Source organism: Grampus griseus, assembly GCF_964374135.1.
Source record: "Grampus griseus genome assembly, chromosome: 1".
NCBI lineage: Eukaryota > Metazoa > Chordata > Mammalia > Artiodactyla > Delphinidae > Grampus > Grampus griseus.
This window is the reverse complement of record NC_139017.1, coordinates 109,283,060-109,308,196: the sequence shown is the minus strand read 5'-3', so window position 1 is coordinate 109,308,196 and position 25,137 is coordinate 109,283,060. Positions and strand designations below refer to the sequence as shown.

Below are 25,137 nucleotides of genomic sequence, written 5' to 3'. Positions count from 1 at the left end.
ACTTATCTGCCTGAGACCATGCTTGCAGCCTCTTTTCCATCCCTTTTTTACAATCGCCATTTTTCCACTTAAAAAAAGAGTGTCATTCCTCTCACAAATTCCACATCGTAGTATGGTGCATTCAACCCAGGTGCACAAAACATGGAAAATTAGAAGCCGGTGTTAGTGTTGAGAAAGGGAATGACTATGATGACTGGGGAACAAAAGTGTGACCTGCTAGTGCCCTAAAAAATTTTTAAATGGCTTTCATTCAGATTCGGCTTGAAGGAGGCCAAGGTGCAATTTTCTTTGGTCCTCTGAAATTCGGGTTTATCTGACACCAGCCACCTCACCATGTTGCCTAAGTTTGAGCCCAAGGAGATCAAATTTGTATACCTGAAGTGCACCAGTGGGGAAGTCTGTGCCACGTCTCCCCTGGCCCCCAAGATTGGCCGCCTGGGTCTGTCTCCAAAAACGGTTGGTGATAACATTTCAAAGGTAACTGGGGATTGGAAGGGTCTGAGGACTACAGTGAAACTGACCATTCAGAACACACTGGCCCAGACTGAGGTGGTACCTTGTGACTCAGTCCTGATCATCGAAGCCTTCAAGGAACAACCAAAAGACAGAAAGAAGCAGAGAAACATTAAGCACAGTGGAACATCACTTTTGATGAGATCGTCAACATTGCCCAGCAGATGAGACACCAATCTTTAGCTAGAGAATACTCTGGAACCATTAAATAAATCCTGGGGACTGCCAGGTCTGTGGTCTCTGATGTGGATTGCCGTCATCCTCATGACATCATAGATGAATGACAACAAAAGTGGTGTGGTGGAATGCCCAGCTAGTTAAGAACTGCAAAGGAACATAATTCAATAAAGGGTCATTTGACAACCAATGGGAAGAAAAAAGAGTTTAAATGAGAGGTCATCACATGGTTTTTGGCATATAATTGAAAGGAGTTAAAGGAGTTGAGTAACACGGCTACAGCAAAAACCTTACATTCCCATCTACTTATTTTGTGAACAAAATGCTTCAGCATTTATAAGAACCTTGTCAAATGCATGAATAGAATTGGGGTGGAACTCAATCTCACTCTATGATATTCATCCGCAAATCCACTGGAAAAGAAAAAGTCCCCTCCATTTTGTTAACAGATGCATTTTCAATAAAATCATATTTTTATGTTTAAAAATGGTTGTCAATTTGTAATATAGCCACTGATCAATAGTGTACTACTAATAATTTTAGTAATAACTCCATCCAGAGACATAACTCCTAGGACCTTAGAGTTACCGGAAAGTAAAATTAGGTAAGTATGGAGTTGAAAAGAATGATGTAATGATCAATACAAAGTTTTCAAGCATGAAAATACACAATAAGATAGCATTCTGTGGGAGAAATGGAAATATGGAAATGAAATGGAAGTGAAAATATGAGTTCAAGAAGAAGAAGGAACAATGTAACTTTTCTGGCTGTTAAAGAAGAGGTAGGTTACATATATTTAAAATTAATAATGTTGGGCTTCCCTGCTGGTGCAGTGGTTGAGAGTCCGCCTGCCGATGCAGGGGACGCGGGCTCGTGCCCTGGTCTGGGAGGATCCCACATTCTGCAGAGCGGCTGGGTCCATGAGCCATGGCCGCTGAGCCTGAGCATCCGGAGCCTATGCTCCGCAACGGGAGAGGACACAACAGTGAGAGGCCCGCGTACCGCAAAAAAAAAAAAAAAAAAATTAATAATGTTGGGTAAAAAAGTACCGTGGGATTTAGATTCCTTGGGGTAACTTTTAAAAAGTGAGCTAACAGCTTTCTTTTAAAATATCATGAATTGCATGTAATACCCTGGAAATGATACTCTTTGCAAACTTATGTTGAAAAATTATAGATGGCAACATAAAAATATGGGAAGGATGCAAGTTTTTCAGAATTCTTTCAGGGAGTTATGTGAGCAAAAAGTTTGAAGACCACTGATCTTGAAGCCCACAGCAGACCTCCCCAGGGTACTTAAAATCTGGCTCAAGTAATCGTTAACGCTACCACCTTACACATTAAAAACATGGCTGCTGTGTAAAATAAAATGCCCTTGGTCACTGCCCTGGATATTCAGCAAATGCTAACAAATGAGAACTGTATACATCACTTTGAGTTGACCCAGGCACTTTTCCCTGTGCTATTCTAGCATCTCTACAGAGAGCTACTGTGTGTAGCTATGTCCACCGCACTGCGTGTGTTTCAGGAAAACAATAAAACAAAACACAGCTTTTAAGATAAACAAATGTGCCACAAGATTTTCCTGTGATTTCTCTGAAATATAAGCCTAGTCTATGAGGTCCTTAGAATACATGTTTTCCAAACCCAAATTTAGGACCCATGATCTGATATATGAAATTATCCTTTGGAGGTTAACTGGGCAGCTTTCTGGAAATCAGAAATTTCTTGAAAATCCAGAGACCCAGGTCAAAATAAGTAAGTATAATCCACATCACATCTGCTGTCCCAACGTGAAAGTTTTATAACTTATTCTAATGCCAAACTTGGATTCCAAAAAGCTTGGATTCTCATTTTATTCTGCTACCAATCCTTAATAAATCACCTCTCTGGGCCTCATTTTCTTCATCTGTAAAAGAAGCGGAATTGCTTACCTATCTTTTCTTTCCCTTCTGTGCAGAGATTTTTTTTCATTCATTAATTCAACAAGCCTTTACTGAGCACCTACCATGTACTAGATTCAAAGGTGAATGAGACAAAGTAAGTCCCTTCCCTCACGGTGCTTCCAGGCTATGAGAACATTAAGACTGTTAACTTGTTTACAGATAAGTACAATGTAGACTGATAAATGCTGTAATAGAGTAATGTGGAAGGCATGATGATGCCTCAGTGGATGGAAGCATCAAGTTAGTGAAGACTTCATGGAGGATGAAACACTGAAATGTATCTCTTTTTTTGGTCCATTTGATGCTTTAAAAATTTTTAACTTTTCATTACTTTTAAAGATGTGGCAATACATCCATATAATATAAAATTCAAAATGTATAAAAGGGCATGCTCTGAAAAGTTTCCCTTTACGCTCCCCTCTCCAGGCCTGGTTTTCTTCTCGGAACAATCAGGACTACCAATTTCTTGTATATTCTTCCAAAGATTTTAATTATAGCTTAAAAGAATGAGTGCAAGATAATCAAGAGAAAAAGAGATGGAACCCTGAGACAAAGGGCACAGCAAGAGCTTGTGGTGGAGTTGGAGCCCTTGAGGCTGATGGGCAGGACAGGGCAGCTCTTTGAGGGCCCTTCCCATGCTAAGGAGTTTGGACTTGATCAGAACTGATGAGAAACTAAGGCAGGACAGAATCAGTAAGGATTGGAAAGGAGACCAACACAAGTTACTAAGGAAAAAGGATGAACAGCATTATTGGATCAGTTGAATTCCAATGGATTTAATTCCTGTTCTCGCCTAAGAATTGCCTGAGTCAAGTTCTAAGAATAATTAGAATTAATTATTCCCTCTACTGAAGCAGCCACCAGGGAACCCCATCTTGCCTTAGATGTTTATCTCAGTGACCTCAAGATATCCGTGCTTCCCAGGTCAAATTTCATCACTCAAATCCTTATCCCCATACTGGTTTGTCATCAGAAAAATCCCCTGTAACCACACTCTTCTCTGAACAGTTCTAGTTCTGAGAGAAACCTGGCTTCCCCCTGAGGACACTGAATTCCCTGCAGCCCTCATGAGTGGTGGCCAGTTCTCTCTCACCTATCATGCACCACTGGGTCAGAAGGTAATCCAGGTGCTTGTCTCACTCCTCGTGGCCACTTCCAAGCCACTGTCTCTTTCTTGCCCTCCCCCATCAGCTGCTTTGAAGCTCATGCTATCAGACCGCACCTCCAGACCTTCTTGCTGTGTCTCCTCCTGTCTTCCCTGTCACTCCCACACATTCCTTGGAGATTTCAACACCAGGTTTACTGTGTTTCTCTCCTCCAGTCTCCTGTCATTATTCTTGGTGATTTCAATGTCTACATGGCTGGTCCATCCAATCTCATGACCTCTCTATTCCTCAATCCCTTTGCTTCCAGTGATCTTTTCTTCTGCCACTTCAGCCACCAACCCCCACTGTTATCCTTAGTTCTCGTCATTTATAATAACTGCATCCCCTCAATTATCTCAGTGTCAAGCATTTTACTTCTACATCCAGCTCACGCCCGAAGCTCAAAAAACTCTTCTACTCCACCAGGCACTTTGTTCATCTGACCCTACTGCCTTTCACTGATTATTTCCATCCCCCAGGCCCTCATTCCCTCCTTACCTAACTTAGATTCCATGGTCCTGCATTCTAATTACTCCTTTAAATCTGCTCTTACCTCTTTTGACCCTTTATTGCTTCCATTATATTATCCTAAAAAAAAATCCCAACTCTGGGAATAGTCCTGTCCCTACCTGCTCTGTTCCTGCCCTTAAGAATCTAAATATCCCTCAAGAAAAAAAATGATCATGCTGACATCAGACCTTAAGTTGCCCCTTACTGCTGACTGACGATTCTTCTGCATATTCCTGGTCAATTTATTTGACTTTCCCAGGGCCATTTCATTCCTCAAAACTCCATCACCTTCCTCCTATTTCATCGACCATTCCTTGCAGACAAATGTAAGCAGCAGCAGAAACTCTCACCATCAAATCCTCCTGCTTCCTGCATCTGTCCCTTTATACCCTCTTTTCCTTCTGTTGCAATGGATGAGCGGCTCAGCCTCCTGCCTACCATCCCCTTCACTGGTGCACTGGATTCCAACCCCTCCTACTCCCATGGTTGCCTCCCTGCTTTCCTATATGTTCAAATTTTTTTCTCTCTATTGAGTCATTCTCATTAATGAACAAAAAACACTTTCCAAAATAATCCCCTCCTTGACTTCGTATCTCCTCCAACTACCACCTCATTCTTCTGCTTCCCTTTACAGAAAAATTCCTTAAAAGAATTGTCTGTGCTCAGTGTCTCCACATCTTTACCTCCCTTTCCTTTTGGAATCGGCTTCTAATCAGGCTTACATTCAATCACTGAAACCTTTGCCAAGGTCACATTACCAAATCAGATAGTCATTTGTTCATCCTCATCTCCTCATCTTTCTCAGCCTCTGGACAGCATATAACACAGTTGAAACAATTTCTTCACTTGATTTCCATACTCCAACAATCTCCTTTTTCCCCCTTTCCTCTTCTCACTTGCCATTCTTCTTGGTTTGCCTTGCTTATCCTTCTTTTTCTGACCTTTAAATCATGGAGTATATAGTAGACACACTCTAAGATGACCACCCCAGTAAGTCACGCCTTATATAACACACTCCCCTTGGGTGTGGGTGGAACCTGTGTCTAGTTTTTAGCCAGTAAAATATGCAACAGTGGTAACACTTTGTAGACATAATTAAGGTCCCAAATCAGTTGATTTTGAGTTGTCTAAAAGGGAGATTATCCTGACTGGGGCCTGGTTTAATCAGATGGAGACCCTTAGAAGGTCAGAGATTCTCTTTCCTTCTGACCTTGAGAAAGCAAGTCACCATGAGCTCACAGAAATAAATTCTGCCAACAAGTTTAGGAAACACGAAAGACCTTTCCCCAGGTGAGCCTCTAATGAGAACACGGCCCGGCTGACACCCAGATTGCAGCCTGTGGCCCCATTTAGCCACGCCTGGACTCCTGACCCATAGGAAGTATGAGTTAGTAAACGTGTGTCTTTGTAAGTCTCTAAGTTTGAGGTAATTTGTTATTGCAGCAGTATAAAATTAATACAGTGTGTTTCAGGACTGAGTCCCCAGGCACTCTTCTTTTGAACTTGATATTGACAAATGATTTCCATCTTCTCTACCTACCTCATTCTAGTGAGGGTCCTGACTGCAGAGACCTAAAGAAAACACATTACCCAAACCTCTCTTGCAGGTAAATCTTGGATGCAAATTAAAATTCACTAATTAGATATACTAGTGTGAGATTTGAAAGGAGAAATGAGGCACAGGTAATTCTTGCTACTGCTTTGACTATTTGCAAACATGGTTTGAGGATGACAGTGTTGAGTCTCTAGTTTGTGGATATTGTGAGGTAGTTGCAGTGGTAGCACTGACTGGACTCAGCTTTCCAATATCTAAGCACCAGTTTCCAGTTGTTTTTAAGAGGAAGTTATGGTGACTGCAGAGACCAGAATCCACATCCCACTGTCTAGCCAATTGTGCAGTGATGGCAGCAACTCCTGATCCCAGTTTCCTGGTCCTTAACCTGCAGCTATGACTGTGTATTTTTCATCCATTCAACAAATACTATTGAGTTCCTACTAATGTGCCAGGTACTAATCTAGATGCTGAGAACACATCAGTAAACAAACGGACCAAATCACTTCCTTGATAGAGCTTACACTCTAGTGACTTCAGTAGTTTCAATGGAAGCTTCCTGATTCTCCACTTTCTTAATTGTGATAAGTTCAGGTCTTTGGGTGACTAGCAACCCAGCTGCATGCAGGGATCCCTGTGTCATCTGTTGCCCATCCAAGTTTCAACCAGTGATGCTTTCAGGCTACAGCACTTAGCTGTGGGGTAGTGGTGGCAGGCATTCTTTACCCTGTGTGCCTGTACCACTGGCACCCAGGGCAGTCACCCCATCTCCTTTTCAGGTTCCATACCATATGTCATGCAGGGCTCTGGGGGTGGCCATATCTCTCATCTGAGGGCTTTGAGATCGTTGCTCTGCAAAGCCACTGGAGCCTTTTGCTCATGTCCTCTCTTATTTCAATTGATATGGTGATGTTGTGCTCTTCTAAGTCAATCTTAAGCCATGCTACACAAGGGACATACACTCTTTGTGAAGATGGGATCACTATTACCTTCTCTCCCATGGGCCCACTGCCTATCCCTCAGTGGATGGAGGTATGTGGATGTAGGGATATGGTCAATATGGAAAGAGATCACATGCTTTGAATGGATTGATTGTGAGGGATTGTGGCCTAAAGAATTAAATAACTGATGTGGTTGGAAGATGTACTGTTCTATGTTAATGCTATAACATTATAAATGGTAACTTTAATTGGAACAGAAAACAAATGATCCATCACTGCACACTCTGGTTAAGGCTTGCATTGTGGTCATCACCAGTGAAACACAGTAACCACCTCTAAGAGAATCATTGGAAGCCAGTATTCATGAATGGCACCATGGATGGTGCATCCTCATGAGTAATGGTGAAACCAGCATTAAATAAATGATATTACAGAATTTTCAAGAATATCTGTATTCTTTCAATATAAATGAGATTCTAAAGAGCCATGGCAGTATAAGCAATAAGAATATTGGCTACATTTTTACAAATGTTTATGATATTAGTGAGGAACAGTGCATTGGACAATAAAGTTGAAGAGGAGATTCTTGAACAGAAGAGATGGTGTCTGGATACTACAAAGACTCTTCATATAAACTGGCTGGACAAAAAAACAAATACGAAAGTGCCTCTTCCTATCCAGTATTCTATTTTATTTTTTTTTAAGTTTTATTGAAGTATAGTTGATTTACAACGTTGTGTTAATTTCTTCTGTACATCAAAGTGACTCAGTTATACATATATGTGTATATGTCTATATTCTTTTTCATATTCTTTTCCATTATGGTTTGTCGCAAGATACTGAATATAGTTCCCTGTGCTATACTATAGGACATTGTTGCTTATCCATCCTATATATAATAGTTTGCCTCTGCTAATCCCAAACTCCCAATCCTTCCCTCCCCTACCCCCCCACCCCTTGGCAACCACAAATCAGTTCTCTATATCTGTGAGTCTCTTTTTGTTTCATAGATATGTTGATTTGTGTCGTATTCTAGATTCCACATATAAGTGATATCATATGGTATTTATCTTTTTCTTACTTTGCTTAGTACGATAATCTCTAGGTCCATCCATGTTGCTGCAAATGGCATTATTCCATTCTTTTTGATGGTGAGTAATATTCCATTGTATATATGTACCACATCTTCTTTATCCGTTCATTTGTCAATGGACATTTAAGTTGTTTCCATGTCTTGACTATTGTAAATAGTGCTGCTATGAACATAGGGTTTTTTGTTGTTGCTGTTGTTTAAATTTTATTGAAGTATCGTTGATTTACAATGTTGTGTTAATTTCTTCTGTACAGCAAGGTGACTCAGTTATACATATGTATATATATATATTCTTTTTCATATTCTTTTCCATTATGTTTTGTCACAGGATATTGAATATAGTTCCCTGTGCTATACAGTAGGAACTTGTTGTTTATCCATCTATCCAGTATTCTAAATCTTCAGCAATAAATACTATACCTTGAATGGGCCCAAGAATTTTGTAATACATTTTTGGGTCAAATTGTTTATATAGACAGGGGTTTTATAAAAAATCTCTTTCTTTACTCTCTGCACTTACTTTTGCCTCCTTCAGTATATTTGACCTCATTCTATCCTACTGAGGACAAGATTTCTCCATGAGGTAGGGAACATGAATGCAGGCAGCTCTTGGGTTACCTACTATTGCTGTTATTTTTTAATAATTTTTAAAATTTTACTTATTTATTTATTTTTGGTTGAGTTGGGTCTTCGTTGCTGTGCGCGGGCTTTCTCTAGTTGCGGCGAGCGGGGGCTACTCTTCATTGAGGTGTGTGGGCTTCTCATTGCGGTGGCTTCTCTTGTTGCGGAGCAAGGGCTTCAGCAGTTGTTTCACGTGGGCTCAGTAGTTGTGGCTCACAAGCTCTAGAGCGCAGGCTCAGTAGTTGTGGCCCTCGGGCTTAGTTGCTCCGTGGCATGTGGGATCTTCCCGGACCAGGGCTCGAACCTGTGTACCCTACATTGGCAGGCAGTTTCTTAACCACTGCGCCACCAGGGACGCCCATGTTTTTTAATTTTTTTAAATTAATTAATTAATTTATTTTTGGCTGCGTTGGGTGTTCACCTACTATTGCTTTTTACCAGAGAGAGATGAAAATGGTATCTATTCCAGAAAATTCTGGGAGGAGACTTTGTTTCAGCATGGGTGATGTGCCCGCTCCTTGAACCAATCACTGTGTCCTGAGAAATGTGGTCAGATAGCTTAGCCTGGATCACCTACTAACATCCTCTGCCAAAGGCAGCGTGACCATGATTGGCAGTCCCACTGGAACCACACAGGGTAAAGGAGGAGCAGTTAAGGAGCTGGTGCTCTTACCAAAGAAAAAGGGATGCAGGATAAATGTAAACAACAGATACCCTAATAAAGTTCCTCAGGTGCAACAGGAACCTGGAAAAGTGGGTGGCAGACAAATCTTAGAAAGCATGATTGCAGTATAATTTAGATTACAGTTCATTCCATAATCAAAATGGAGTCGGTGAAATAAATTTCAATGCCTTGTCAGATCTATAAAATATAAATAATAAAAAATAAAATAATATTTTTATAAACTAATATTAAGCAAAGGCCCTATAAAGTAAAACTTAGGAAAAGACAAACAGAATCTAACTTATATGTTGCAAATTGGCAACACATGGGACACACCCAAATCAGAGCAAGACAATTAATATCCTTTACTTATCATTTTCATAAGAAATAAAGTTTTAAATTTAGAGCACTTTAAATTTAACACACTTTTTGCAAATCTAGAATAGGAAATAAAAAACATGAACACATTTTAAGATATTCAAACAAAAATAGCCTTAAGAAACAAAAATAAGCATTGGAAGTTTTATTTGTACAGAAAGTTTTGCTATCTCATTTGTTTAGTGTAAGGATAATTGTTGATAAAATTTCCACTTTTCTCAACTATACAAAACAAAGCCAAACAAACAAACAGAATAAAACAGGAAGAAAACCCTGCTGGAGGTTTTGAGACACTAAAGTTCTCAGAACTGCTGCTCGCATTTATGAAATATGAACTATTTATAATCCCAACATTTTCAGAATTCGACATATTTAAATGCTGCTACCTGATTTTACAAGCCAAGAGATTTAAAGCTAGAACTGCAAGCAATATGGATAGAATAGTCAAACCCAGACCAGATGGCTCTTTAATGCTTTAGAAGTAGGCTGGTGGCAACATGGTGTTATCTGAGGACCCAAAAAAAGCACTTCAAAAATATCTCCCTTATCTAAGAGATTTGGTGCCTGAAACTCCACCTTTAGCAATTGGAGAAGGTAGAGGACCTATGATGCTTTTGCCTGACATCACCGAGTCCTCCTTCTGGTAACAACATCCTGATTTCCTTAGAAAAGCACCTCTTCCCAGCTCTCCTTGAGGCATTGAAGTGGCATTGATTCCGACCCCAAATTTGAAGGTGGGCATGAGACCTCGCCTTGACCAAGCAGAGTACTGCATCCCTTTGGCCACAGTAATTGGTAAGGGACAGACATATAACTCAATGAGATTCATTCGTGGGATTTTGGGTGGAGAGACTGAGAAAGAGACAGTGCTCCTTCCCCTGGGATGCTGGCAGTGAGAGTGTTATATGCCTGTGTGCTGAGGGCCATTCCCCCTTCTCTTCCTCACCTCCCCCGCCCTCTCACTAACCACCCAACATGGTGCTGGGATTGGGCAATGCCTTTGCAGGCTCCTGGCCAGGCCCTCAGAGCCGACCAACACTGCTCCCCGTTGACATTTTCTAGCTCTTTGAGATACCCCAGGGTGATTCATTGACACCTAGAAAGAACTTATTTCCATGTTTCCCAGATAAATCCCAGAAGACGTGTTAACCTATGTAAAAGCATGGTATTAATATTACTGCTAATCCTCATGGGAGGGGGAAAAAGGGACAGATCTCCATTTGTAAGGAATCACTTGAATTTTCTTCTCTGGATCTGGCCTCTTGTAAAGGAGCTGGATGAACATTCAAGTTTTCTCATTTAAAACATAGAATATAAATATTGAGTTTACTATATATACAGTAAAGATGCCCTAGATATTTAAAGGTCTTAGCGAGCTACAGTCATCAATGACCTCTGAAATGGCTCCATTCTCTTCTGCTCCTGGAAGTCTTCCATGGTGACTAGCAGAGTGCCAACAATGAGGGGAAAGACATGGTAAGATTATTCCTCTGAAGATATGTCACTTCTCTCTCATTTCCAAATCTGGCAAGGTTCCAGAAGAAACCATCCACAGAGTGAGGGGATGCGGCTTAGCAATAGGACTGTCCTAGAAAAGGTTTAGGAGTAGACTGACCTGAGTTTGTACATGTGTTCTGCTACCTTCATTCCCAACCTTCCTCCAAAATCACTTACTGTCTGCCTACAGGGAGACAGAGGGACATTGTTTCAGAGAGACCATGTTCTAGACATCAGGGATAAGGCACTAAAAAAGACAGATGAGACCCTTCTCCCATGGAGCTTATACTTGCTGTTGGGTGAGACAAAAAGAAAACAAATTAATTAACTAGGTGACTTCCGATGGTGTTAATAAAATAAAGAAAATATGTGACAGAGAGTTATGGGCAGGTGGGCTGCCTTAGATGGGGTATTATTCTAAAATCTCAGGGCACAGCACTCCAGGCAGAGGGAAAAAGTACAAAGGTCCTGAAGCCAGAACAAGCCTGCTGCGTTTGAGACACGGGAGACGGGTGATAGAGAATGTACTAGTTTCCTATTGCTGCTGTAACAAATTACCAGAAACCTAGGGATGTAAAACAACACACATTGATTATTTTGCAGTTCTGGAGGTCAGAAATCCAACATAGGTTTCCGTGGGCTGAAATCGAGGTGTCAACAGCACCACACCCCCTCCATAGACTTCAGTGAGAATTTCTTTCCTTGCCATTTCCAGCTTCTAGAGGCTGCCTGCATTCCTTGGCACATGGCTCCTTCCTCCATCTCCAAAGCCAGCAAGCAGTCTAGCATCTTCAAATCTCTCTGTCACCACCACCTGCCCCTTGCCCCACTGCCTCCTTTGCCTCCTTCCTTTCCTTATAAGGACCCTTGTGACTGTATCAGGCCCACTCAGATCATCCAGGATAGTCAACCAAAAGGCCACTCCCCACCTCAAGTTCCTTAACTTCACCACGTCTGTAGAGGCCCTTTTGCCCTGTAAGACAACAGTTTCACAGGTTCCAGGGATTAGAACATGGATGTCTTTGGGGGGGCCATTATTCTAACTATAACGGAGTATGAAGGAGGAAAGTGGTGAGGTGTGTGAGCTTTGGTCATCTAGGTGGATGGGAAGCGACCAGGCAGCGACCTATTCTGATATGTTTTAACAAGATTACTCTGCGTGTTGTGTGGAAAGTGCAAGTGGTAATGCCAAAGCAGAGTCAAGAAGACCAACTAAGATGTTACTGCAGTGGTTCAGGAGACGGATGATGGGGGTGCCTGGGCTTTGGGAGAGTAGCTTAGCTTCTCTGTGGCTCAGAGGCTCACCATAAAATAAAGTTAATATTGCAGGGCTGTACTGAGTTAGCAACCACACACGTAGAAGATTCAGTACAGTTCCTAATTCCAAATAGTGCTCAAGAAATAGTAGCTATCATTTTCATTGTGCTTTAAAGTTCAAGTTTTTTTTTAATACATTTATTTATTTATTTTTGGCTGTGTTGGGTCTTTGTTGCTGGGCGCGGGCTTTCTCTAGTTGCGGTGAGCGGGGGCTACTCTTGTTGAGGTGCACGGGCTTCTCGTTGCAGTGGCTTCTCTTGTTGCAGAGCACGGGCTCTAGGCGCTTGAGCTTCAGTCGTTGTGGCACATGGGCTCTAGAGTGCAGGCTCAGTAGTTGTGGCTCACGGGCTTAGTTGCTCTGCGGCATGTGAGATCTTCCCGGACCAGGGCTCCAACCCGTGTCCCCTGCATTGGCAGGTGGATTCTTAACCCCTGCGCCACCAGGGAAGTCCAAGTTCAAGTTTTAATTTTTTAAAAAAAGAGCATTTAAGAAGTAGAAGAAATGTTAAGGATTAAGAAAATAAAGCCCAATGAGGAGAAGCAACTATCCCCAGGACACCCTGTTATTTAGTTAGCAGATAGATATCAAGCGGTACACCAAAGGAAGTGAGGAGAAAGAGTCATTTCCGATGGGTACCCTTACAGTAACCAGATCAGGCAGCTCAGAGCCCAATGGGAAGGCAGAGGAGGGAAAAGCTCATGCTGGCAAGCAGGTAGGCTCTGTGGTGAGGTCTGGTGAGGGGACTTGCAGCGGGGATCCAAAGACCTGTTTTCAAATCCTATTACTTACTCACTATATGATTTTGGACAAGTCATTTAATCTCCTTTTACCCCATTTATTTCTGTTAAAAAGGGGCATAATATCCCATTCCACAAGGGTGTCATGAAGCTAAAATGAGAAAATGTAAGTTTTCTTGTAAATTGCCAAGTCTATAAAGTTAGGTATTATGCCCCTTGTCCCAAGCAGCCTACTTTCCATTCTTCTCCAATCTTTAAAGGCATGGAACGTGCTGATTTTCACTTGTAGAGCAAATCTCATCTTTTCACAAGGGTTTTAGACTGAGTGACAGCCTTCTGATGTCCCTGTGTAGATAGTGGGTCGAGCAATATTCACCAATTTCTACTTCTGAGTACATCAATATTTTCTTTCAAAAGCTGACATTCAAACACAAAATGCGCTCCAGTAATATGGCTCTGGGTTTTTATTTCTCCAAGCTTTTTTCTGCTTGCAAGTTTATTTGTTAGAAACTGGAACTCAGATGCAATAAAAATAACTGTACTCTCCAAAAAGATAAAATAGATCTGAAGCTATATGCAACTGGGAATTATTTATAACAAAGTCTGTTTATGGAATTATTTATAACAAAGATAGTCAAGGCTGTATTTAGCTGAGTAGCACATATATGCCTTATGTAACAGAGTTTGGAGAGGCTTTAAAGTTCATTAAAGAGTTTTGAGGCCAAATGAATGGTATAAGTCAATGCTACTATCACCCAAAAGGCCAAAGCTAAAATAATCATCGTAGCAGTCAACGTTCACACACAGGAGCTACAATATGTCAGCTTGTGGATGGCTTATCTGATTAGTAAGCTCCAGCTACCTGCTCTGAATACAACACAACACTCTCCCTCCCTCCCTCTTTGTTTTCAAGAGTTCTCAGCTGTGAGTATATCAAATGCTGTCTAGAATCAGGCTCACCTTCTCCCAGGGGAGAGTCCACTGTCTGTCTTCTCTACAGAGGCCTGAATAGAAATAAATCAGCCATTCAATATGCCTACTCAGATGAAGGCCTCTTCCCTGAGGGCTGACCTCAATCCCACAATGAATGGGGAACAGATTAGCATATCACGAATCCCAGAGCACCAGGCATAGTCTGATAAACAAAAAGAAATTAGAAACACAGGAGTAGGACACAAAAGCCAAGACAAATTAATGCTTTATGTGTGTTAATGTTTACCTTTGCTTAAATAAAGAGTTTTGAGACATGTGGTGAGTCATCTGTAAATAAATGTCTAGTTAGACGATGGGGTGGAGGCGGGGATGTTCCTTTAATAGAATAGGAGAGATTTAGATTTCACAGGTGAGAACTTTAGAATCACTAAAAATAAAGATGACTTCCTCTCACCATTAAACTTTTATTATCTATTGCTTTTGGTTTTAGTCAGGGCTCTATTATAGTGTAGGTATATGTATAGCTGAAATGATAAACAGACATAAAATGAGACTAAAGATTAGCAAGAACTGCAGGAATCAACAGTGGTCAGGGGAACAAGCTAAATGATTAGATGAAGGTCAGCAAAGCCCAGAACGTGGAAAAACCTATAGGACATATGACATGGATTTTCCAATAAATAAAATAGAAGAAAAAAATAAAAAGAGGAAAGGGAAATCTGTAGAATAAAAGAGACATGAGACATATCGACCAAATGCAATGTGTGGAACTTGTTTGGATTTGCCTTAAATAAATAAATGTTTAAAAGAAGTTATGAGACAATTGGGGATATTTGAACACTGGACATTTGATGAAGTAAAGCCTTATTTGTAGAGATATATGCCGAATATATATATATATATATATATATATATATATATATATATATATATATAATGATATGTCTAGGATTTGGTTCAAAATATGCAATGTTATTGATTGTCCATAGTTAATAATTATTAAGGTTGAGAGATGAGTACATGGAGATTCTTTATATTACCCTCTCTCCTTTTGTTTATGTTTGAAATTATCCATAATAAAACTTTTTTTTTTAATGAACAGGATCTGAATAATAAAACAAAAATTATTCTTGTTAGAAATACACTATAGAACTTCTACACATTCTTATTATATAAGGACACTGTAAAAGTCCAATCAAAGTTCAAGAACATAGAAGCTCTTTTCTGAATGAATAGGCATAAAGCACTTAAAATGATGCTGTATACAGTACAAGATAAGTGTTCAATATTTTTCTTAAATGTAGTAGGTCTAAATCTTAGCCTGTAATTGCAAGCATATAAGAAACAGCGTTATTTTTCTACAGCAGAACATAATCTCTCTCTTTTTTTTTTTTTTTTTTTTTTTTGCGGTACGCGGGCCTCTCACTGTTGTGGCCTCTCCCGTTGCGGAGCACAGGCTCCGGATGCGCAGGCTCAGCAGCCATGGCTCACGGGCCCAGCCGCTCCGTGGCACGTGGGGTCCTCCCGGACAGGGGCACGAACCCATGTCCCCTGCATCGGCAGGCGGACCCTCAACCACTGCGCCACCAGGGAAGCTCCATAATCTCTTTTTAAATCCCACTTTCTACTAGGGTGGTAGAAAAAAAAAATCTCAGTCAATTCTAAGATCCTCCCAAATTTTCACCTGTATTTTACCTAAATAGCAGAGGCATCTATAGAATCAAGTTCTGGAGTTGTGGGCACAGGGTTCGGGGGGTAGGCTGTCTGAAGCTTAATGTGTTCTAGTCACACTTATCATCTTCTAAGATATCCACCATCCCATGTGACCCACTCACCTTTGCGTTCCCTTTTCTCTATCCTTGGCTTGGGTGGATCTCTAGTCTACTTCCAGGCCATTCTAGGTCCTTGGAACTCATACTGCTGCTCCCACTACAGTGGGCCATCCCTGAGACTCTCTAAGGCCATTCCTCTCTGGGGTTTTCCTACTTTCTGAGGCTACCTGGGACACAAGACACTATGTCTTCTTTTGAACCTCACAAACCTAGTTGGAGTCTTGCCCAGCTTCATCCCCGTCCACCATTCCCCAGTCCAGACTGAGCCCAGGGAGCTGTTGCAGGGCCCCCTTTATTCAAGACCCACCCAAACAATTTCCCTATCATTTCTCTTTGACACAGGCTTCTCCTGCAGCCTGGGAAGCCCTTGCTCTTACTCAGCTGTACTACCTTACATAATTTTTTGTGCCCTTTTAAAGCTCAAGTGTTGGAAAAGGTGTGTTTTTCTTTGCTTTCTCCTATCATCTTCCCTCTCTGAGGCAATGCTTAGAGACAGAGTAACTGACGAAATGGAGAAAGGAAATAAATAATGGGGGAATATGTCCATAAGTATGTCAGTTATTTTTCCTTCCATTCCAACAATGCATGAATGGAAAAAGTACACAGCTGAGTTACTTAACCTTTTCAAAGTCCCATAATGAGTTAAGACAGCCTTGGCTATATTTCAGAACTTCCAGAATGAAGATCATACTGAGTGGTCACCCTTGACTCAGCCCCCAAAAAAACAGATGAACTCCCAATGTGGGCTTACAGGTTCAAAAGAGATTTCCCCCTTCAGTATTTTCCAAAAAGACATAAAATCGATCCCAAGAGAACTTGTAAAAGCTAACAAGCTCAAACCCAGAGAAATTCACCAATTGCTGCACTTCAAATTTGAGATGAAGGTCCAAGTTTTCAGGAAAGTCTTTTTTTGAAAACAAAACAGAAGCTAGTAAAAGTAAAATCTGTGCTTTTAGTTCTGAGTCACCCCATCCTGCTGTACATTTGGAAATTGTGCCATGCTGGTGGTTTCATTTATTAATCTGTTCGTTCATACATTCAGTAACATTTGTATCAATGTGCCAGGCACCGTGCTAGGAACCCAGTTACAGCTAGGATTGAGGTTGTTGGAAGATTACATATCTTCAGTATGTATTGGGTTTTGTTGCCTGATCCAAATTGACCAGTCTGTGAATATGAATTTGAAAAACGATTAAACCAGGGTTCTGGCCAGAAACATCAGTTATTATGGGCTAAGGGATGTGTAGTTAGGAGACGTGTGACTAAGAAAAAAAAAAACATTAACAGTGGCTTTCAGCTGAACAGGAAGGGACTAGAATGAAAAGCCCCTTTATTAGCACAGTGATGGGAGTGTATTGTGCCATCTGAGTATCAGATTAAATGCCGCTGCGTTATTACTGGTCTAATGAATTTTAAAAGTATCATTCTAACACAAATCCGGTGAGCGACAAAGATAAAGAAATTCTGCTGCCATAGCTGAAAACACTGTCACTACCAGGGAACTTTATAAACCAGCCTACACTCAGACTGGATTATACTTTGGACCCATTAGAAGCTCCCTCCTCAAAACAAACATCTGTTTGAACCCAAGTTAAGGACCAAGAGAAAAAGCACTAATTGTAATCTAACAGTTAAGGGACCAAAAGGTCATGTATTCACCTTACTTCACAGCCTCACATATTCCCAGAATTTCCAGTTCACTGAAAGAAATTAATTACTTTTTTTCTTATATATCATGTATTTTCTCTACCAGTATGATAGGCTGATACTTGCTTTGTTCAGTTTCTATTAATTAGTGATAATTATGGGGCTTATAGCCAGTTGAATTAGGTCATTGGTTAAAAAGAAAGGTCCTCATAGAAATTACTGGGGTTTCTTCTTGCTATGGCATAATGCTATTACTTTTCAAACAGTTACGGGGTCAAAGCTACTTCTGTAGGAAATTTAAACAAAGTGTCTATTCAGGTGAGCTTTCTTCTGGGGTTTGGCGACTGAAAATTCAGTATATAAAAGAACAACAAGAAGTGCCCTTTCTCAAATACTATAGTATAAGGATTACCCCTATTTTATAGATACACTTCTCTTCAAACCTCACTTTTGAGATGAAAGCTATATCTATGCAGATTTACATAGGGAAAGGTATAAATGTAGAAAGAAACATCTTCATCGACTAGGAGCCATAAAACCCTTCTCTATGGTGTTTGTGAGTATTGGGGACCCGTGTCCCAGGCTGCACCAGTGGAACCACAGATGCCTGATGGAGGGCACAGGGTTTGCTGACTCAGGGTCTTCCTCTCTCCACCAAATTAGGTACCTGCCACAGTCCCAGGGCTTAATTGCAGGTCTAACTGGTTAATGTTTAGGTAACTCTATATAGAATATTATTAATAAACACTATAATCATAGCCTTCAACCCAGTGGCTAAAATGCAATAGATTATTTTGTCTTCCATTTTTCCAGTTAACTCAGATTTATGGCTTTCTTCCACTTTTGCACTTGGCTATTTTTTCCCTGTAAAAGCAGCAAACCTGCCTCCAGCTTCACGCTCTTCAAATTTTTCACTAGTAATTATGAACGTCTAATGAAAGTGATCTTAAGATAGAGTTTAAATTCGTAAACTGGAAATAGTCTTTTGAATGTTTCCAGGCTTAATTGGAGAGGGATTAGACCTTATGACTTTATTCTTCCTCCTGAATCTATTTGTAGAGTCAGAAAAGGCTTAACATTCTGGTTTTCCAGCATATGCACCAAGTACATCTTTCCCTGTCTTCCAAATCTTTGTAAACTGATGGAGCAACAGAATCCACATTTATATCACACCTGATGATGAGTATGGCCTTACCTGGTTGTGTCTTCATCACCTGCAGTTCCTAGATCTTCTCAGTGTAGTTGGATGGTAGTTTCCTCATACTGGTTTAGGGTTGGTGATGCACAGGAAACCAACTTCCATGGCTGGAATAGAAAGTCTGGCCACCTGAAGGTTAAAACTAGACTCCTTTCTCATCATCTGTATGGAAGTAATCAGATACCCCTATCTTCCACAAACTCCGGCATGCCGCAGTGTGCCACCTGGTCTCTTTTTTATGAGTCAGTTTGAACAGTGTGGGTTAAGAGAGATTAAGTCAGCCAAGTTGATCTGTTGCTGAGGGTGGTATAATTATTGCTTCTCCCTTCCTCACATCTGTCATTGCACTCAACCCTGCCAAAGTTCAAATGAATAAAGAAATAAGATACAGGAGACACCAAAATGGCTTTAGATGTGTGGCAAGACAGACTTGCCCAAATCCTTCCTTTACTAAAAGATTTATCCACCAAGTCACAGATATAGATATGCAACCTTAGTCTCTGCAATAGGAACAAGCCCTGTCTGTAACTTATAACACAGAGGACGACAGATGGACACACCTTTTGGAGGTTGGCAGCTCTGAAGAAAAGGGAGAGAAAGACTGAGTGAGGTATGCTCAGTTCCATCACCAAATTCACTGATTAGGTGAGTCTTCCTCCTTCCCTGAGGAGGAAGTGAAGGGGCAGAAGTTGACTGTGTTCTTTTCTTCTGGATGGCGGAATGGAAATTCCTTTCTCTCTATGAGCACATGAGCAGTGGGGACAAAGCGTTCACCCCTAGCACAGTCAGAAATGCTGGAAGAGTCCAAGGAAAGGAGCAGGCACATTGGTTGTGTTGCTTAGGCCATCCTGCCAAGATAGGTTTAACTGGGCCCCATGGGTAAGGAGGGGGCAGAGCCACAAATGGATCATCTCTGGTCATTCTCCTGGCCAGTGGTGTCTTGGCAATGACTAAGTGTCTTTCCTTCTCTCTCTTTCTTCCATGCTAGGCTTGTAGAACTCATGAAGGCCTAGGCCAAGATGACTCTTTCTCAAGGAACAATCTCAAGCTTTCAAGGGCAGTTTTAACCATTCTGGTTCTCACTCTCCCATCCCCATCCCACCCCAATTCAAAGACCTAGCCAACAATGTCTGGAGCAGACCCTGCATCCCTGAGCAAAACTGATGGATGGGCCATGGCCAAGATGCCAGGCAGAGGCAAGAGGTCTAAACCCCCATCCTGGCCCTGACCCATCTGGGTGTTGCTAGAAGTAGCCTAAAGTGAAAAAAAATAATAAGTTTCTTAGGTTAACCTATAAAGTACTGTACTTCTCCTTCTTATCCAAACAACATTCAAGTTTTCTTGATAGTTTTAGAAGTCAACTATCTTTAGAACAAGGAGTGGTTTCTCTTTCCAAAAAAAAAAAAAAAAGACAAATTGAAAACTGAGAGGAACATTTTCAGAGAAGTAAATCATGCTTACAATCTCAAGGTTTGTTTTTTTTTTAATCTACTTAGTTATAAAGATGGCTATATGTGTATTTGTAGATACATATATAATCTGTGTATATTTATTTGCCTTGAATTAGACAGGGTTCTTAGTAAAAATAACAGAATGCATTCTGGCTAGTTTAAGTAGAAATATCCCTTTAAAAAGGATATTGAAGGATATTGGGTAGTTCATTGGGTACCAGAGGCCATGCAGTCAGGGACAAGACTCAAACCACACTATAGGGGCTTCTCCAGTGAAGATGCCAGAGTTCACACCATTAGAGATGGAGACCAGATGTAAGGAATGCTGCCATGACGGCTGTTTAAATGTGGGATGTTTCTAACACCATGCTCACCAATAGCCCCATTCTTTACCGTATCTGAAGTTTATTTTCTTCATTTCTAAATAAGAGGTTTGCATGAATAGGACTGGGTCAGTATCATATGCCCGAACCTTAGCTGCAAGGAAAGCTAGAAGAGTAACTTGAGGAAGAGGGACTTATAATGTGGAAATTCTCCAAGCAAAGAAAGAGTGGTTCAGATGCTATGTGACCACAAACATAAATAGTGTTGACTTCAGTCCACTCCTTGATTGTTCAACAGTGATTACAAACCAGTCCATTCTAAACCTACAATTCCCAACTCTTCATTTTAAGAGCCAGACATACTCCTCTTCTTCAAGCCATACCCTTCCCCTAACAAGAATCAGGATTTGTCCATAACTGACTCCCCAGATCTATACTCAATTATCCTCTTTCCTCATTCCTTTCCACCACTGAATGACTACATGGATCCCTGATGTTGTGAGTTTGCTAATCCAAAAGACTGTTATTTTTTTCTACTGTTATTACCTTGAGATTTGAGAGGGGTGGAATTAATTCTGATATTCAATAACATCATATATATGAAAAAATAAAAAATAGGAGACTCTTAAGTGTAGGAGGATAATAACTTCAGAGGGAAGATTAGGACACAAAATATTATGCACATATTTTTATATTGCTAGAGATGGGCCACAAATTTGGCTCTAATATTTCTAGTGGTCAAAAGAAAGTGAGAAATCCAATCAGTTACAAGACTTAGAATACTCCATGAGATAAAGTAAAAGGAAAACTAAATGTTCCACAGAAGAATAGTTTCCTTGATTTTGAGACTCCTACAGCCATAAAACATCTTCATAATATTCCTACTGAAATATGTACATTTATGATTTTCACACCACTATTTATGATAGGGTGTCTTAAAATGCTAATTCTGAAAAAAAAATCTACAAAAAAGCAAAATAACCCAGTATCAGTATGTTGCTCTCTGTAGCTTAATCTAAGGACAAAATTTGAACTCTAAATGGAGGTGTTTGAACTAAGTATCCTGGAAACTCTTGAATTCCAGGGAGATGCTTCCAGGGCTACCCTGGTTGGGGAAGGAGGGCTGAGTCTGAGGGATCCAGGATTTTATCATAATTTATTATCTTTTAATGTATTCTTGGATTTAATTTGCTACTTTTGATGAGGATTTTTGCATCTATGTTTATGAGGGATATTGGTCTATAGTTTTCTTTGCTTGTAGTGTCTTTTTCTGAATGCTGCTGGCCTTATAAAGTGAGTTGGGATGTATTCCCTCCTCTTCTATTTTCTGGTAGACATTGTATAGAATTATTATTATTTCTTCCTTAAATATTTGATAGAATTCACTGTTGTCATTGCCTAATATTTCTCACTTCTTTGTCCAAGCCTCACCTGGGTAAGGTTGACACATAAAATACAGAATTCCAGGTTAAATTTGAATTTTAGATAAATGACAAATAGTTTTTAAATATGTTTGTCCCATGCAATATTTGAGTTAAAATTGTATTAAAATATTATTTATTATTTATCTGAAATTCAAGCTTAACTTACTCAAGAGAATTGAAAGCATGTGTTCACACAAAAACTTGCACATGAATGTTCATAGTAGCATTATTCTTAATAGCCAAACCATGGAAACAACCCAAATGTCTATCAACTGATGAATGGTAAACAAAATGTGCTATATCCATGTAATACAATATTATCAGCCATAAAAAGTAAGGAAGGGGGCTTCCTTGGTGGCACAGTGGTTAAGAATCTGCCTGCCAATGCAGGGGACATGGGTTTTAACCCTGGTCCAGGAAGATCCCACATGCTGCAGAGCAACTAAGCCGGTATGCCACAACTACTGAGCCTGCGCTCTAGAGCCCACGAGCCACGACTACTGAGCCCACATGCCACAACTACTGAAGCCCGCACACCTAGAGCCCGTGCTCTGCAATGAGAGAAGCCACCACAATGAGAAGCCCGCTCACCACAATGAAGAGTAGCCCCCACTTGCCGCAACTAGAGAAAGCCTGCTCACAGCAATGAAGACCCCACACAACCAAAAATTTAAAAAAAGAAGAAAAAAAGTAAGGAAGTACTGATTCATGCTATAACATAAATGAACTTTAAAAACATTATACTAAGGTGAAAGAAATCGATGCAAAAGGTTGCATATTGTATGATTTATAGGAAATGTCCAGAATAGGGAAACCCATGAAGACAGAAAAAAAAAATAGTTTTGCTGGGGACAAGAGAAAAAGGAGAATAGAGAGTGATTCCTAGTGAGTATGAGGTTTCTTTGGGGGGGTGATGAAAATATTCTAGAATTAAATAGTAGTGATGGTCACACTTTGTAAATATACTGAAAACTACTGCATTGCACACTTTAAAAAGCTGAATTTTATCTCAATAAAAATATACAATAAAAGTCTTAATTGGGCATCATCCTTATTATTTGTTAAATCAGGGTGCATCTGATGAGTGAAACTTAAGTTATATACCTCTGCATTCTAGCTGCAAGGGAATCTGGGAAATGTTGCTTTGGGGCTCACAATGTGAAAAACTATCAAAATGTAGAGAGAGTGTTTGAAAAATGTTGAAGAGTCTCAAATGGCAGATGTTTACTACAGATGCTGAAGTAAAACTGCCTGGGTTTGAATGTCATGTCTGCCACTTACCAGCTGTGAGACTAGAGGTTATATAACCAACTTTGTCAGTTTCCTCCTGCATACAATTTGTCAATACCAGCATTGAAGTTGTTTTCTAACCCTGTTTACCACAGTGTTCTCCCCTGCAGTCTTTGTTTACGAGAACAATAAGAGGGATCATTTTTAAACATGTTAGATTGTGTCACTTCTTTGCTCAAAACTCTTCATGGGTTTCCCAGGTTACCAAGAGTAAAAGGACAGGGACTTATAGGAGGAGGAACTTTTGGGAGTGTAATCAAAGCTGAGACGAACAAGGACAATAGAGGTAAAGGAAAGAGAAGTACAGATAAAAGTGGTGGAGGGAAGAGAACCAGGAGATCTCAGAAAACAAACCATCATATTTTCTAAATTCTATATGAAAAATAGTAAACAAACAGAAGAGGGAGATCTGTGATGTTAGAAAGTCTATTTCAAACTAATTTTAAATAAAAATGAGCCACAGAAAGGATTTGAGATCAAATCTTAAGCAAAGTTATTCCAAGTACAAAGAGAATTAAGGAACAGAAAAAATCTTGCAGTCAAAATATTTAGTGACTTTAAAATAAATTAAAACTGTAACCTATTTTTTCAAAACAGGCTAAAATACATTAAGAACAGAATATAATACATGAAAGAACAACATAAATTAGAAGTAGCAAAACACAAAAATGAGATGACAGAACTCAATATGAGGATTAAATGAAAAAATTGTTTTAGACATGAAGTCTAAACTGGAAAGAACACAGAAGCATATGAACACAATAAATAATGTCTTAAAAGAAGTTGAAGGTGAAAAAAAGAAAAAGGTTAAAAATCAAAAAGATATGAAGAAGAGAAAGTAGAAATACTTGAAACAGGCAAAAAAGATCTATACAGATAATAGGAGCAACTAAAGAAAAAAATCAATGCAAGAGAAGAAATATTAAAAGCTGTAATTCAAGAAAAATATTGGAATAAAAAATGATTTGAAAGTATATAAAGAAAGAGCACACAGTTGAGACTATCAACTCAACCCAATACCCATATGCTAAAAATTACTGGATTTTAGAGTAAAAGAAAAAAACAAAATCTTTGGACATCTAGCCAAAGAGAGCAAATGCCTTATAAAGGAATGAAAATTAGATTATCTTCAGACTTTTCAGCAATGACACTTCATGCCACAAGAAATTTGAGCAACAGGGTGGAGTCAAGATGGCGGACTAGGAGGAAATGGAATTCACATCGCCTCACAACTAGGGCACCTACCAGACACCGGTGGGGGGCCACAGACACCTAAGGGGATGGGAGGAATCCCCAGCAACCAGGTAGGATATGGGGCATGGGGGGGAGTGAAGGGGGAGGAGAAGTGGAGGCAGGATGGGACTGCCACCCCTGAGGGGTGGCTGGGGGAGAGGAAGGGATCCCACGTGGGAAGGGATAAATTGAGGGACCATTGGGAGGGCTGAGGATCAAAAGGGAGTGTGGCCAGGTTTCCACTGCCCACTTGGGCCCCCAGGAACCTGCTGAGATCCCAGGACAGATCCTCTGCCCACCTAGGCCCCCTCCAGCTGCACGGGTCCTGAGGGAGTGGGAGGGAGGGAAGGGGGAGCAAACCTAAAGTCCGGACCTCCAGGATGGCACCCCTGAGGTGTGGATGGGGAAGGGGAAGAGTTCCTACACCCAGTGGGACCTACCCAAGGTTAGGGGTCCAGCAGTGATGGCGGAGACCCTGGGGGAGATGGTGGGGGAGGGGCATGAAGGAACGGAAGGGAATGTGGCCACTGCTTTCCCTGTCCACTTAGGCACAGGGAAGCTTGTTGGGCTCCCAGGCCTAATCCTCTGCCCTCAGAGCCTCCCTCCTGCTGCACAGAGCCCAAGCCCCACACCTACACCCCCACCCAGGGCGCTATCTTTACACTCAGAGACCCCCTCTGAGACCCCCTCCAATGCTCTGGGCCTAAACCCCACC

The 25,137-nt window shown here is 40.6% G+C and overlaps 1 pseudogene across 1 annotated transcript; it reads left to right on the top strand.

Annotated features, from left to right (window-relative positions):
• Positions 1-333: 333 nt before the first annotated feature.
• LOC309834896 (large ribosomal subunit protein uL11-like) lies at positions 334-834 on the top strand (annotated as a pseudogene). Its single transcript has one exon. The product of its transcript is annotated as a large ribosomal subunit protein uL11-like (transcript).
• Positions 835-25,137: the final 24,303 nt, after the last annotated feature.